The sequence below is a fragment of the Tupaia chinensis genome, unplaced genomic scaffold (assembly GCF_000334495.1).
Source record: "Tupaia chinensis unplaced genomic scaffold, TupChi_1.0 Scaffold000140_1, whole genome shotgun sequence".
Taxonomy (NCBI): Eukaryota; Metazoa; Chordata; class Mammalia; order Scandentia; family Tupaiidae; genus Tupaia; species Tupaia belangeri.
Genome location: NW_006159610.1, coordinates 5,179,953 through 5,192,784, shown reverse-complemented (window position 1 = coordinate 5,192,784; position 12,832 = coordinate 5,179,953). Strand labels below are relative to the sequence as shown.

The window sequence follows — 12,832 nt, the reverse complement described above, 5'->3', positions numbered from 1 at the left end:
GAACAAGAGATATCTCTACAGCCTGGAGAAGAAGATACTTGTTTGGAATTCAGAGAGATGGAGGCCACATTTTCCTCTTTTCCTCCTTTTTCTGAATCATGCATAAGAACAGCAACTCACCTTGTCTGCAGTCTTTTCCAGGGCTCTGCTCGATGTCAGCCTCACTCCATAACTCCCTGAGATCTCCTGGGAAGTGGGAATGAATAAGTATCTCTCAACTTCTGGGATGGAGTTAAGCACCTAGGAGTGCTTGATTTGCAAATACAAATTAATTGAATTATTCTCGAAGAGAGAAGCTCTGGAGCCTGCTTTCATTTGCTGGTCTCAGTAGTGCTTTGATTTATTTGATTTGTTCTATCATTTTCTCACAGAGCTCTGCTCTTTGAGTTTGTTTAGATATATCATTGAGAAACGCACCTGTCCAGAGAGTTTGGAGGAGACAGACATTTTTAAGACTTTCTTTCCTACCCTAATGTCCCGAACACAAACACTCCCTGAGTAGTGTGTGGGAGCTGTTGGTAGAAACATCTCTGGGATACGTTATCTTGATCTTCAGCAGAAGTGCCAAAGCATTCTCCAGCTCCACCTATTGTTTTTTCTTCTACTTTCTTTCTTTTCTTTTATTATTATTATTATTATTTTAATTGTCAGGAGCACATGCAGTCACTAAAGAGAAAATGAAGACAGAGATGGGGAAAGAGAGAACCCCTCTCTGTGGAGCATGATCACACTGCAGGCTCCTCTCCATTTCTCCATCCTGTCAGGGACTTGGGACATGCACGTCCATGTGCCCAGCATGTTTTTCAAGCCACTGGGACTAGAATTAAAACTGTGGTCGGCCACGTGGTTTCTGACTTCATATGTATAGCACTTAACTTCTGTACCATGGGCTGGCCTTCTTTTTTGCCATTTTCTAAAGCTGGTCTCAGAAGTCCTTATTTGAATGTCACAAAAATAATTAGCTGGTGGTGAACCCTTACTCAATTACTGTGGACCCACAAGGTAGATACTTCATGTCTTGAATCATGAGATGAGGAAGATGGCCTTCCCTGTAAGCTTCATGTGTTGTAACAGTAAACATGGCACCTTCACGATTTGCCTTCACAGTCCTGAGCTTCAGTTTTCAACTTTGCTGTAGAAAAAGCTCACATTCACAAGATCCAGATGGATCACGTCTCAGCAGAAGCTATTGGTCAGAGAACCCAGAGTCTCTCGGATAAAGCCAGGGGCTTGGTTCTTAGGAGAAGGTTTCCGCTCCTGGCTCTCTTTCGATTTGTCTCCCCTGGTTGGATTTTAGAATAACATACATTTTCCATCCCTTTATTCCATTTTTTTTTCTTTTTTTCCTCTTTATTCCATTTTGAGACAGTGGCCTGGCAAACCTATTGCAAAGACAGGTTTCTGAAGTTAGGCCTCACATCCTTTATTTGTAGAAGGATGGGCTGTGTTTAAGAAATTTTAAAAATCTTATCTTCAAAATGATAAAACAGTAGTAATGTGGAAATCAGAACTTGTGAAATGTTTATTTTCCGACTCCTTTTTTTTTTTAATCTATTTTCCCCTGCATTCACTGCCCACTTTGCCCATGGTTAGATGTCTTTTTTCCTCATTCTTTTGCAGTTCTTAGTTTTGAACAGTAGATGGCAGTAAAATGTCAAGCTCAAAGGGGTTTTTTGGGGCCTCAGAAAACTGATTAAGGTGCCTATACAGGAAAAACTAAATTGTGCTAGTTAATGGGAAAACAGTACTGTTTTCTAAAAGCCAAATACAATTAAATACAGGAATCTTTTTAAAAATCTTTTAAACACAGCTTAGTTGGGTATTGTAAGGGTATGTATTTGGGTAGGAGAGTCTTAAAGACTAGGGAAATAGGAGGATGAAGGGAATTAGTGGAAATTTACATCAAATGAAAAACTCACCAAGCAGCCTTTATTATCTGCATTCTGGGATTTACTTCCTTACCTCCACACAAATGCCCATCCCTGTCTCCTTCTTTCGGTTCTCTCCTTCTGTCGCCCTCCCCTCTGTTGGTGGTGAATGTTACCTTTGAGTCTGTTTGGCATTCCCTGAATGGGTTTGTGACCACTTGAATAGAGAATGTGTTTGCCTCATTTCAATGCCACTTTGTGCAGTTGCTGTAACTTTCATCTCTCTCTCTCTCTCATTCTCGCCTGCTCTCGTTTACTGTATGTGCTTTGTTCATTGTCTTAAGAGAAATATCCATAATTAGAAGGAGCTAAAGCAAACAAAGAGAGGATTATATAGTTGATGGAGAGTCTCAGTGCTCAGGGCTTTCTGGTTCTGTTTCACCTAATTAGAGATGCTTTGAGGCTAGAGTGATGGCAATGAAGATGTTGCTGAGGTCCATGATCTTGCTGTTTCCTACCTCAAGGCCTCAAAATGATGTCATGGGTACGGTATACCAGTTCTCCAGGGATAGGCAGCACACATTAGAGAGAAACCAAAGGGAGGAAAGCTATTGTCCAGCAATCACAATCTATGGCCATGTTTTCTAAGCACATTAAATCATCCTGTGGCTTACTTGATTTAATGGAGATTCTTGTCCATCGACGGCTTCAGAACATAAACTGAATTAATTTAACATCACCACTTCAGGGAAAAACAGAAGAAAAATAAAGGTGGTATTTCCATAGCAGTGGGGCAGTCTCTTGAAATGTGCCTAGAAAGGGTGTCCAATGGGAAAATCAGTTTTCATTTGGGATTTCTTAGGCGTTTAACAGAGAATCAGCAGAATGGCTCAAGCAGGGAGCAAAGCAAACTTGGGGAATTTTGAGCATGCCCAGGTGTTCCTGCACATTCACTATAGAAGAAAGCAAGCATGTGCTGGGAGTCTATCTCAACAAAACAAGACTCAGCTGCACCAAAGTGTGGGAAAGAGAGTTGAGAGAAACACCACAAATTCTCAGGACTGTGATCAGGAGAGGGGAAATGAAATAAAAGAAAAATGATAGAAGAGAGAAGGGAAGAACATTCAGGGTTTACATAAAACTGGATATGTATCCAGATTTTCTTTTTCTAAGTAGGATGGATGATCACCTCTTGCTTATAAACAGTGGTATTTTTGTGTGGTCTCCATCTACAAACTTGGGTGATAAAGAGGAAGCTCAGATACAAAAAACAAAATTAAAATTACATGCATGTGAGCTGGCCCTGTGGGTTGGTGGTTAAGGGAATCAGATCTCTCATGACTGATCATTGTTCAAATCCCAGACCTTCACAAACCTGGCCACAATTTCCACAGGATGGAGAAATGGAGAAGAGGTTGGGTCATGACCGTGCCTGCCAGGTGGTGCTTTCTCTCTCTCCTCCTCTCTCCAATGAGCACAGTACACTCTGACAATAATAATTAAAAACTAATTCAAAAATCCATAGTGAGAGTGGCTTTCTGTGTGTGATCTCCAATGAGGACTTTATAATTAAGGAAGAGTTTTATGTAATATCCCAGGCAGAGTGTGAAGTAGCATAGCTTCTTGCTCACTCTAGCAATCCTCCTTTGTTTCCTACTATAGTTCTGTGATGGTAAGAAGAAAAAGAAGGGACTTTGACTCCTCTAGTCAGGTCTGTGAGTTGGAAAACATATCTCACGATGCTCTTGCTACACCTACCATCTGTTGTCTCAGAAAAATTCTACTGTCAAGATTTTCAGAATATAAATGTCTAATTCAGACTCCACTTTGTCGTATATGTTTACTTCAAGTTCATCTCTGTGTGGTGGCCTCATCCTTTGGCTGTCTCCCCCCTCTCCAGGTGATGGTTTAGAAGTGCTAAGTAGAATTACTATGTCTTAGGGATACTAGGAAGGGAGATAAGCATTCATTTGTGAAATAATCTCTCCAAAAGTTAATAGGCCCATTGTACTAGTCTGTTGTGATGTGGCTGAACAGAAATACATGAGTCTGGGTAATTTATAATAAAGAGAGGTTTATTTGGCTCATAATTCTGGTAGCTGGGAAGCCTGAGGGCAGTTGGCTGGCATCTGATCAGCTTCTGGTGCTGTATTAAAACATGGCCAAGAGAAGTAGGCAGGTCATCAATCATTTGGAGAGAGAGATAGGAAACAGACTTTTCCACTTTCTCTGTCCCTCCCAGGCTCTCAGTTGATTGGATAATTCCCAGTACTATTGAAGGCAGATCTTCCTCTCTCAGTCTACTGACTCACATGCCAATCTTGTTCTGCAAGGTTCCCCACTACATTGAAGGTGAGTCTTCCTTTTAAAGGACTCACTACCTCTCAATGTCCTTGTATTAGGGACCAAATTCCTTAGGAGACAAACAATTTGGTCATTGGGAAAATCATGTCGTATTCTATGCTAAAATATGTCATGAATTTCCCAACAATCCAATATTACCCAAACCGTATAATCGATGTAGATAATACTCCAATATATTTATCTAGTCTATCCTCTGTTTTCAGGAAAGACACTAAAAGGGGTAATCTATTTACATCCTATCTATCTCCAAGGAAGGAAATAATGTCGACATTCTGAGAAAAGGCCAAACGGGAAAGCCATGGTGCTATTGAATTAAAGTCATCAGATATAAAGAAAAAGAAAACATTGTATAAAGACTTAAGGAAAAAAGCAGAGTTAGGTTAGTATTATTTTTTGTTTAAGGTGTTGTATTAGGGTGAATTAGTAAGTTTAGAGCATTTTGAGAAAACTTACCAAGTAATGCATGTATATAGAACCCAGATTGTGAAGGCTTCAGTAGTCATGATAACCATCATTTCAGCTTCAGGATTGTTGACTAACAGTAATAAAGCATTACAGAGAGTGCAGTATTTTTAAAGACCCTTTGTCTTTACCAATACAACACTTCTCTCATTTATTACTATTTTGCTGGTAGAAAACTAGGCATGTTTGGGAAATTTGCTGATGGAAAGCAATCTAAAGAACTGTCTTTGAGTTTCTTAAAGATTCTTTGTGTCTTAGTGAGAATAGACTCTAGCTACAGCGGTGTCCAATGTAGTAGCTACTATCCAGTGTGTCCCTTATGTCTCATTCCCTCAGATTCTTGAGATCTGTCTATAAGATTAGTAAGATGATTTACCCTAAGATATTATAGCTCTATTTAGTTGGCTAATTTAATATAGTCAGACTTTTTCATGGAAATATTACTGTTTCAGAGAACAAACTCACTCCCTTGGGGACCTGGAGACTTTGCCTGAAGCTAACTGCCTCAAACAGAGGTTTTCTTCTGTTGTTTTTGAAGTGTGTTGCTTTAAGAATTCAAGTGACTTTTGCTTTGGGATTTATAATTAGGCTGTGCTGGTTTCAATATGAAAATAATATTTTAATTCTAACCAGTTAAATTACATAATGCTCCATCTAAAATAGTTTTCTTTTTTTTCCTAGAGGTTCCCTTATTTTCAAGTTTCCATGAGTACCTCAGTTTAAAAAGCATTGTCTTCATTTAAAAGGCGGCAAAACTCAGCCCAGCAGCACACACTGGTAGATGCTGCTACTCAGTAGGCTGAGGCCATATATGAGGTCTAGGTGAGATTCTACGACCTCCTTTAAGGCTGTGCAAGATGGTGTGTCCTTAGTCCCAGCTGCTTGGGAGCTGAGGCAGGAAAATTATGACAGAGCAAGATTCTATTAAAACAAAAAGAAGGAGGAGGAGAAAAGAAAAAAAAGAGAAGAAAAGAAGAAGAGCGAAGAAGAAGAAAAGGAGGAGGGGGAGGAAGACAAATGAATATAGATTTTCTACTAAGCAGGGCTAGCATTGGAAAGGGAATTTTGACCAACAAATATTTAAATGAAGACTCAAAGAACAGTAATTCAAACTGAAAAAAAAGCAAAAGAATTTCCACAAAACACATACTTGAATACATTTAAAAATGAATGTGTGTGTGTGTGTGTGTGTGTGTGTGTATCTATCTATCTATCTATCTATATATGCATATGTATAGCATATAATTTTATTTGATAATTTAAAAATAAATAAAATTTTAAAATAAGAATATTTTAACAGTCATCATTTCTGTGGTAAGAATGCTTAACATTCACTGTCTTAACATTTTTTTAAAAAGTTGTAATTAACTATAGTTGCCATGTTTTACAATAGATCTCTTGAACGTATCCCTCCTAGCTTGCTGTAATTTTGTCTTTTTATCAACATTTTTCCACTTTCCAACCTTCCTAACCTCTGACAGCCTCTGTTCTATTCTCTGGTTCTATGAGATCAACTTTTTTAGGTTTTACATACAAGTGAGATCATGTGGTCTTTTTATGACTGGCTTATTTCACTTAATGTTCTTGAGTGTTGTTGCAAATGATAGGGTCTCCTTCTTTTTACATTGCTGAATACTATTCCATTTGTAGTTAGGGCCAGCAGTTAGCGTAATGGCTATGTCACTGGGCTCCCTGGACCTGGTGGCGTAAACTCAAGCCAGACGCATGTGCGTGCATGCCCAAGATCCCAAGAGGAGAATGGAGGAGAAGAGATTGTGGCATGGCCATCTCCTCTGGAGGGTGATTTCTCTCTTTCTGTCTTTCTGTCTCTCTCTTTCTGGCAAACGCACATGCCCTATAGCAGAAACCTCTTCGGCAAAACGCAACCGCCCTAAAAAAAAAACCCCCCCAAAAAAAAAAAAAAAAAAAAAAAAAAAAGAAAGGCAGTTTAGTCCATGTAGTAGATTGGATCTTGAATGTTGAAGACAAAACCTCTGACCTTGGAAAACCAACCAAAAAAACTGAGAAAATAATCAGAAAAAAAATGAGAATACTGTATGAGAAATGCTAGATATGATTAAGTACCTAAACACCTAGATAATTGGTATCCTAGAAGGTGAAGAAACTGATAAGGGCATTGATAATCTATTCCATGAAATCTTGGAAGAAAACTTTCCAAATTAGAGAGGTATTCAAATATCCAAAGCCAAGAAATACAAAGGACCTTAGATAGAATCAACCCAAGAAGATCTTCTCCAAGACACATCATAACCAGATTGGCAAAATCCACAAAGACAAGGTACTAAAATTGGCAAGAGGGAAATGTCAGGTTACTTATAAAGGTTATCCCATCAGGCTGACATCAGACCTCTCATCAGAAACAATGCAATCCAGGAAAGAATGGGAAAATATATTCAAAGTGTTAAGTGAAAAACAGTTTCAACCAAGAACACTATACTTAACAAGATTATCCTTCATCTGGGAAGAAAGGATAAAACATTCTCAGATAAACAAAACCTGAAAAAATTTACCAACACCAGGTCAGCACTTCAAGTCTTTAAAGGAGTGCTTTACCAGGAAAACTAAAGTCACACATACAGTACTAAGAGAACAAAAAGCAACCAAGAAAATTACCAATTTAAAGCTAGGGACAAAAAACTTCCAGGAAAGATTGGACCACAATAATGCTGCAAATTCAACAGAAGAGAGATTAATTGCATGAGTGAACTGGTGAAATAGAATTTTATGACTTTTGAGTAAAACATTACTGTCTTTTTCTTTACTATGCTTTGTTTTCCCACTTTAAGGATTTTACTTTCTTTTGAGCTGTTGATAGGTTCAGCAATTTGTTAAAATGTTTTTTTCTTCTTGTTTGTGTGTTTCTTTAAATGGAAACAAACTTTTCTCCCTTCTTGACCCCTCTGGAATTGGAAAATATTTGGGAGTATTCTTATTTTGTGGTGGAATGGTTATTTGCATAGGTTTAATTGTACTTGATGCCTTGAATCAGAAGTTGGAAATATTCATTATTGAACAGGCCTTTGACTGGAATGTCACATCTGAAGATCAAACTATAGAACTATGGAACTAGGTTAGATCTCAAGTAAGCCAACAGAAGCTCTTGGAAAGATGGCCTGGCACCATGAACAGTATTGCCTGGCAGAGAGGATTAGAGAGGTTATGTGAAAGAATTCGTACTATAAAATAACCTGGACTTTTCCAGCCCAGCATTGTAATCAGTAGAGATTGCAAAAGAACAGCCACAACCAGAGGATTATCTTGAGGAAGACTTTGAAGGAAGAAAAAGAGACTGATCTTTGCTAACATGATATATCACAGAATACTTGGTAGGCAAAGCTCAATTGAGAAGGTTTATGTGTGACTAGCGTGCTGGGCATTTGCTTTTTAACAGTTTGATTAGTTGACAAGTAAATATTTTCTCAAAAATATTTAAAACCATATTGTCTCTGTTGTTATAGAGTCACAAACAAAATTATAACAAATATTTTGAACATTATTTTTAAAATTTAGTTTTTTGAAATTTTGAAAGTTGTTTATTATCTATCAAGAACTATGGGATATGAACAAAAATTTTTTGATATGTAAAGTAAATGTTTGTGTGACGATGTAAAAATAAATGAATAAGTGATTAAAAAAAGAAAAAATCTTTTATCAATTCTTTATTATTTATTAATATGTTTTTAATTATTATTTGCCTTCAGTTAATCTTCTTTTCCCAGGGAGGTGGTGACACAGTGGACAAAGCCCTCAAATTATCTCTATAATCTACTAGTTCAACCCCTTGTTCTTTTTTGCATCCTGAAGTCTTGTAACTATTTCTTGTTTTTTTTTTTTTTTTATATTTATGTTTCACAGATGTTCTATATCCTCTCCTTGCTTATTTCTACCTTCTTTGCATTTTTAAATTTCAAACCTTTTTGGAGATTCATTTGCAGTTTTTACTTGCCTTGTGCCATTATCCTTTAAAGGTGTCCCACCCAAAGTTTTATTTTCTTCTTGTGATATTTTTGCATACAAGTTATGCTGGTTTCTTTTAGATTATTGCTTCTAGTAATTACATTGGGCGAGTTCTCTCTGAAGCTTCTAGTTTGGGGTGGATAATTGGGGTTATAGGGGTGGTATGTTGCTGGAAGTTTGGTTTTGAGCCTGTTGTCTTCAAGCTTTGCTTTAGTAGCACTCTTTTGGGCGCTGATACAACCTTTGACTAGCAGGACATTTGGTTCACAGTAAAGGGCTTTATACTGTAGGTTTTGCACTGGTGTAATAGACAGCACGTGTCTGTTCAGCCGACTAAGATGGATACTCTCTTGTTGGTCTGAAACATTGTGCAAGCTTCCCTATATTTGCTAGCTGTTCTTCATGTATGATGGTTTACATTTTGATGCACCTAGTTTAGTTACAGAGCTTATTTCCTTTACTGTTTCTCATCTTAACTATTACTTCCCATGTGTTTCAAAAAGAATTAGAGAAGAGAAATCCGTGTACTGCATTATTGACATGGATATTTTGCAGTAATTATCTTTAGCTTGTCTTTTTGCTCCTTTATGGTACACTCTTCACATGTTGCTTGTTCAAAAGCGCAAATTCTATTTCAGAAGCTTGCTCCAGTTGCTCAGGAGTAAATCACAAGTACTTCAGAATCACCTCACAGTCCCTGTATGAAATGACTTTTGCCTCTTCTCTGGTCCTTTTATTACTCTTTTACATTTTAGCACACTGAGTTACTACGGAGTTTCATTTCTTTATTCCTCTATATGTGCCTATTGTTTCTGCCTGGAATTCTTCTCCTTGCTTATTTATCTAGTAAGCTCCTGTTTATTCTTCAAAATCCAGCTTAGATGATACTTGCCTCTTTTTTAAAAAAAAATATTTATTTCTTCCATGAATGAGAGAAACAGACAGACATAGGCAGCACCCCAACAAGGTCTTGATGCCAAGATTAAGCTTCAGTTTCTGCGCTGTATTATGGGCACACACACGTGGCATGTTCAGGGAAGTCTCTGAGTGTGGGCTTTTCCGGGGTTGGGGTTTAGCCTTTCAGAGCATTGTGTTACTCTTGTGTCATTGCTGGCCACAGTGCTTGCTTTTTGAAGTCTTTTTCACTTTTTTTTAATAACATAATTTATCTCTCTCTTGTCTATTACCTTTTTATATATTTTTTGAGCATAGTATTTCACTAATTATAATCATTTGCTTATATACCTTTTGTCTTCATCAGATTTTGACAGTTTTTTTTTTTTTGTTTGTTTGTTTTTAACTTGTTCTTTGTGTCTCCATCACTTAGCACAAGGCCTGGTATTTAATACGGTCACAGGTAATAAATAGAAGCAACATAAATTGAAAGACTAAAACCTGAATAATAATTATTAAGAGAAAGATTTTAAAATGTAAACCTTACATTTTTGTTGCTTTTCTTCTTCTTTTTTTTTATTTTGCTGAATTGGAATGAAATGAAAATGTAAAAAAATACCAAAACAAATACAAAGATTCTATAGATCATAATAAAGGGCCAGGGATTAGGAGAGCAGTAGAATTATTTGAATGGTGGTCGTCCTTTGTCCTTTGCATTGTGAAGGTAAATGCTAGCTCCAAAAAAAAGCGCATTATGAGGGAAAATAAACAGGGACAGAAATCACAAGGCTTTCAGGTATAATGGGAGGAATAATCAATGATCTTTCCCATGTGCTTCAGTTGTTAGTCTGAGGAAGATTATCTGTTCCTGGGGTTCAACCTCTTTGTTTTTAAACTAACTACTTACGTTGCTGATTTCAGACTATTTCTTTTCTCCTGAGCTAAGTTCTGCAAAACATTTGTATGCCCATTTCCAACAATAATGGATGATGTGCATGTCTCCGTAGTGTAATTTACTGACTCATTTCAGTGAGAGGTGAAATACTGAGTGAGGATTGAAATACTCCATATGTCTTAAAATTCCACAAATCCAGGCATGTAGGAGACATTCAGTACAGAAACTCAACATGACTAATCCTTCCAAAACACTCTGAAATCGATAGTTCTTCCCCACTGCCTGGACATACTGCAGAATGCATACCCTTGAGACGTTTGACAGAGCCATCTGGAAGTTTTCAGTTTTAATATTAGTGCTTTGGTTTGCAGAAAGGCAGCAAAGACCCTGCTTCACAAGCTCTGTACCTGAGACATTTGGTTGTCCATTGACATAGATCTTTCTTTGTTCCTATAACTCTGTGAGAAATTAATTGCAAACAATCCAAGAATCGTTTTTTACTTACTTCTCTTCAGAAAGCAGCAGGAGTGAAAAGTTTCCTTGTTGGTGCCTCTTGATTATGCTTTAGTTAAAGAAATTAGTTCTCATTTCAAATATATGTTTCTCTTTAGATTCACTTTTAACCCCATTTCATCTTCCATTCAAAACCTTATAGTATTTCTAGGTGCCGTGGAGATTCTAGGACTCAGAATGCCCATGCTATAACCAGTCTGGGGCCTTGGGCTAAACTCCTAGTCCTTTTTCTTATCATTGGCCTATGAGCAGGCACATTTGTCCTGAAGGTCATTTGTAGGTAATATGATGTTTTGAGGAGTACCAGGATGAGTCTGAGTCTGGATACCCAGTGCGACAGTGCTGAAATTTATTGAGTTCAACACATTTTCATGAATCAAGGGTCCACTTGTTTAAAACAAGATACAGTCCTATTTTTCCAAGGGCTTAAAACCTGATGGGGATGACTGGGATGTAGACATTACAAAAGAGGGGAATTCCAAGGGAGTGAGTAAATCAGAACCACTTGGAGAAGCCAAGAAGTGTTTCCAACGTAGCCATGACACTGACTGTGGCAAGTTCCTGCTCCCTGCTCCCTTATCACTCGCCCAGATTCCAGTTTTCTCTCCAGCAAATTGTGGACCCTCTAATTTTCACATGCAAAAGTCTACTTTGAAGAGCTTGGAAGACTGAAATGATCTGGCACTTTGTCACTAGTGGAGGTCCAAGACTTTCTCTCTATTACACTTGTATATTTATTACTAATAGTAGATAAACTAAGATAGTGTGAAACATTCCAAAGAGCCACTCATTTATTTCAACCACTTGTGTCTCTTCCTTTTTTAAGGTTTTACTTTGAGATGAGTGGGCTCACTAGGGAGAGAGCGAGAGAGAGAGAGAGAGAGAGAGAGAGAGAGAATGGCCACAGTGCAGTTCCTTCTCCTTTCACTCTCCTCTTGGGATACTGGGAATGCACAAGCATGTGCCTGATGTGATTTTCAAGCTACTGAGTCTGGACCTCAAACTGCACAGCTGTCCACGTGGGACCCAGCAGCCTTAGCCTCCGTATGAACTGTTTGCCCAAAAGACAGAGAGACTCAGAGAAACAGAAAGCGAGAAATTACCCGCTAGGGGGATGGTCACGCTGCAATCTCTTCTCCTCCACTCTCCTTTCGGGATCTTGGGCACACACACACGCATGCACGCACATGCACCGGGTGTGAGTTTAAGCCACCAGATCCAGGACTTGAACCACAGTCGACTACATAGGAGTCCAGCGACATAGCCGTTAAGCCAGCTGCTGATCCCTGGAAGTGAAGTCTTCTACAAGGTTGTGTCTGTACTGCTCAAAGTATCTCCGCTATTAATGAAATGAGAAGGGAAAATTATTTTATGTTTGGTATGATGCTTCATTCAATATTTTAGTGCCACAGTTAGAAGTGAACACACAAAAAGGTTTATAAAAGTTCTGAGGGACCTCAATGGTTGCTCTCCTGTCTTCTTCCTAATTCTGACAGGGTTAGAGACATAGGTCAACATAGGGAGAGCTTATTACTCACTCAAACGTGAACTCCCATGAAGAGTAGAAACAATAAACAATAGTGATAAAGGTGCATGCCAGGTTTTTTACTGGTGTCTCATTTTTTTATTGTCCAGGTAGCTAGATCTCTGTTTACTTACAGACATTCAGTCCAGTGCTTATTTACATCCCTGGTATTTTCTCTGAAAGCTTTACCTTGGGTACTAGGTAACATCATGGGTATTATCCAATACTGAATATCTATGATCTTTCCTTTCTCTCCTCTCCCCTCCCCTCCTTTTCCTTAACCCCTCTTCTCCTCTCCTCTCCTCTCCTCTCCTCTCCTCTCCTCTCTTCTCT

At 38.2% G+C, this 12,832-nt stretch overlaps 1 protein-coding gene across 1 annotated transcript in view; it reads left to right on the top strand.

Annotated features, from left to right (window-relative positions):
- DGKI (diacylglycerol kinase iota) overlaps positions 1 to 12,832 on the top strand; it is a 316,603-nt gene that overhangs the window by 250,717 nt on the left and 53,054 nt on the right. The gene's annotated exons all lie outside the window — the stretch shown is intronic.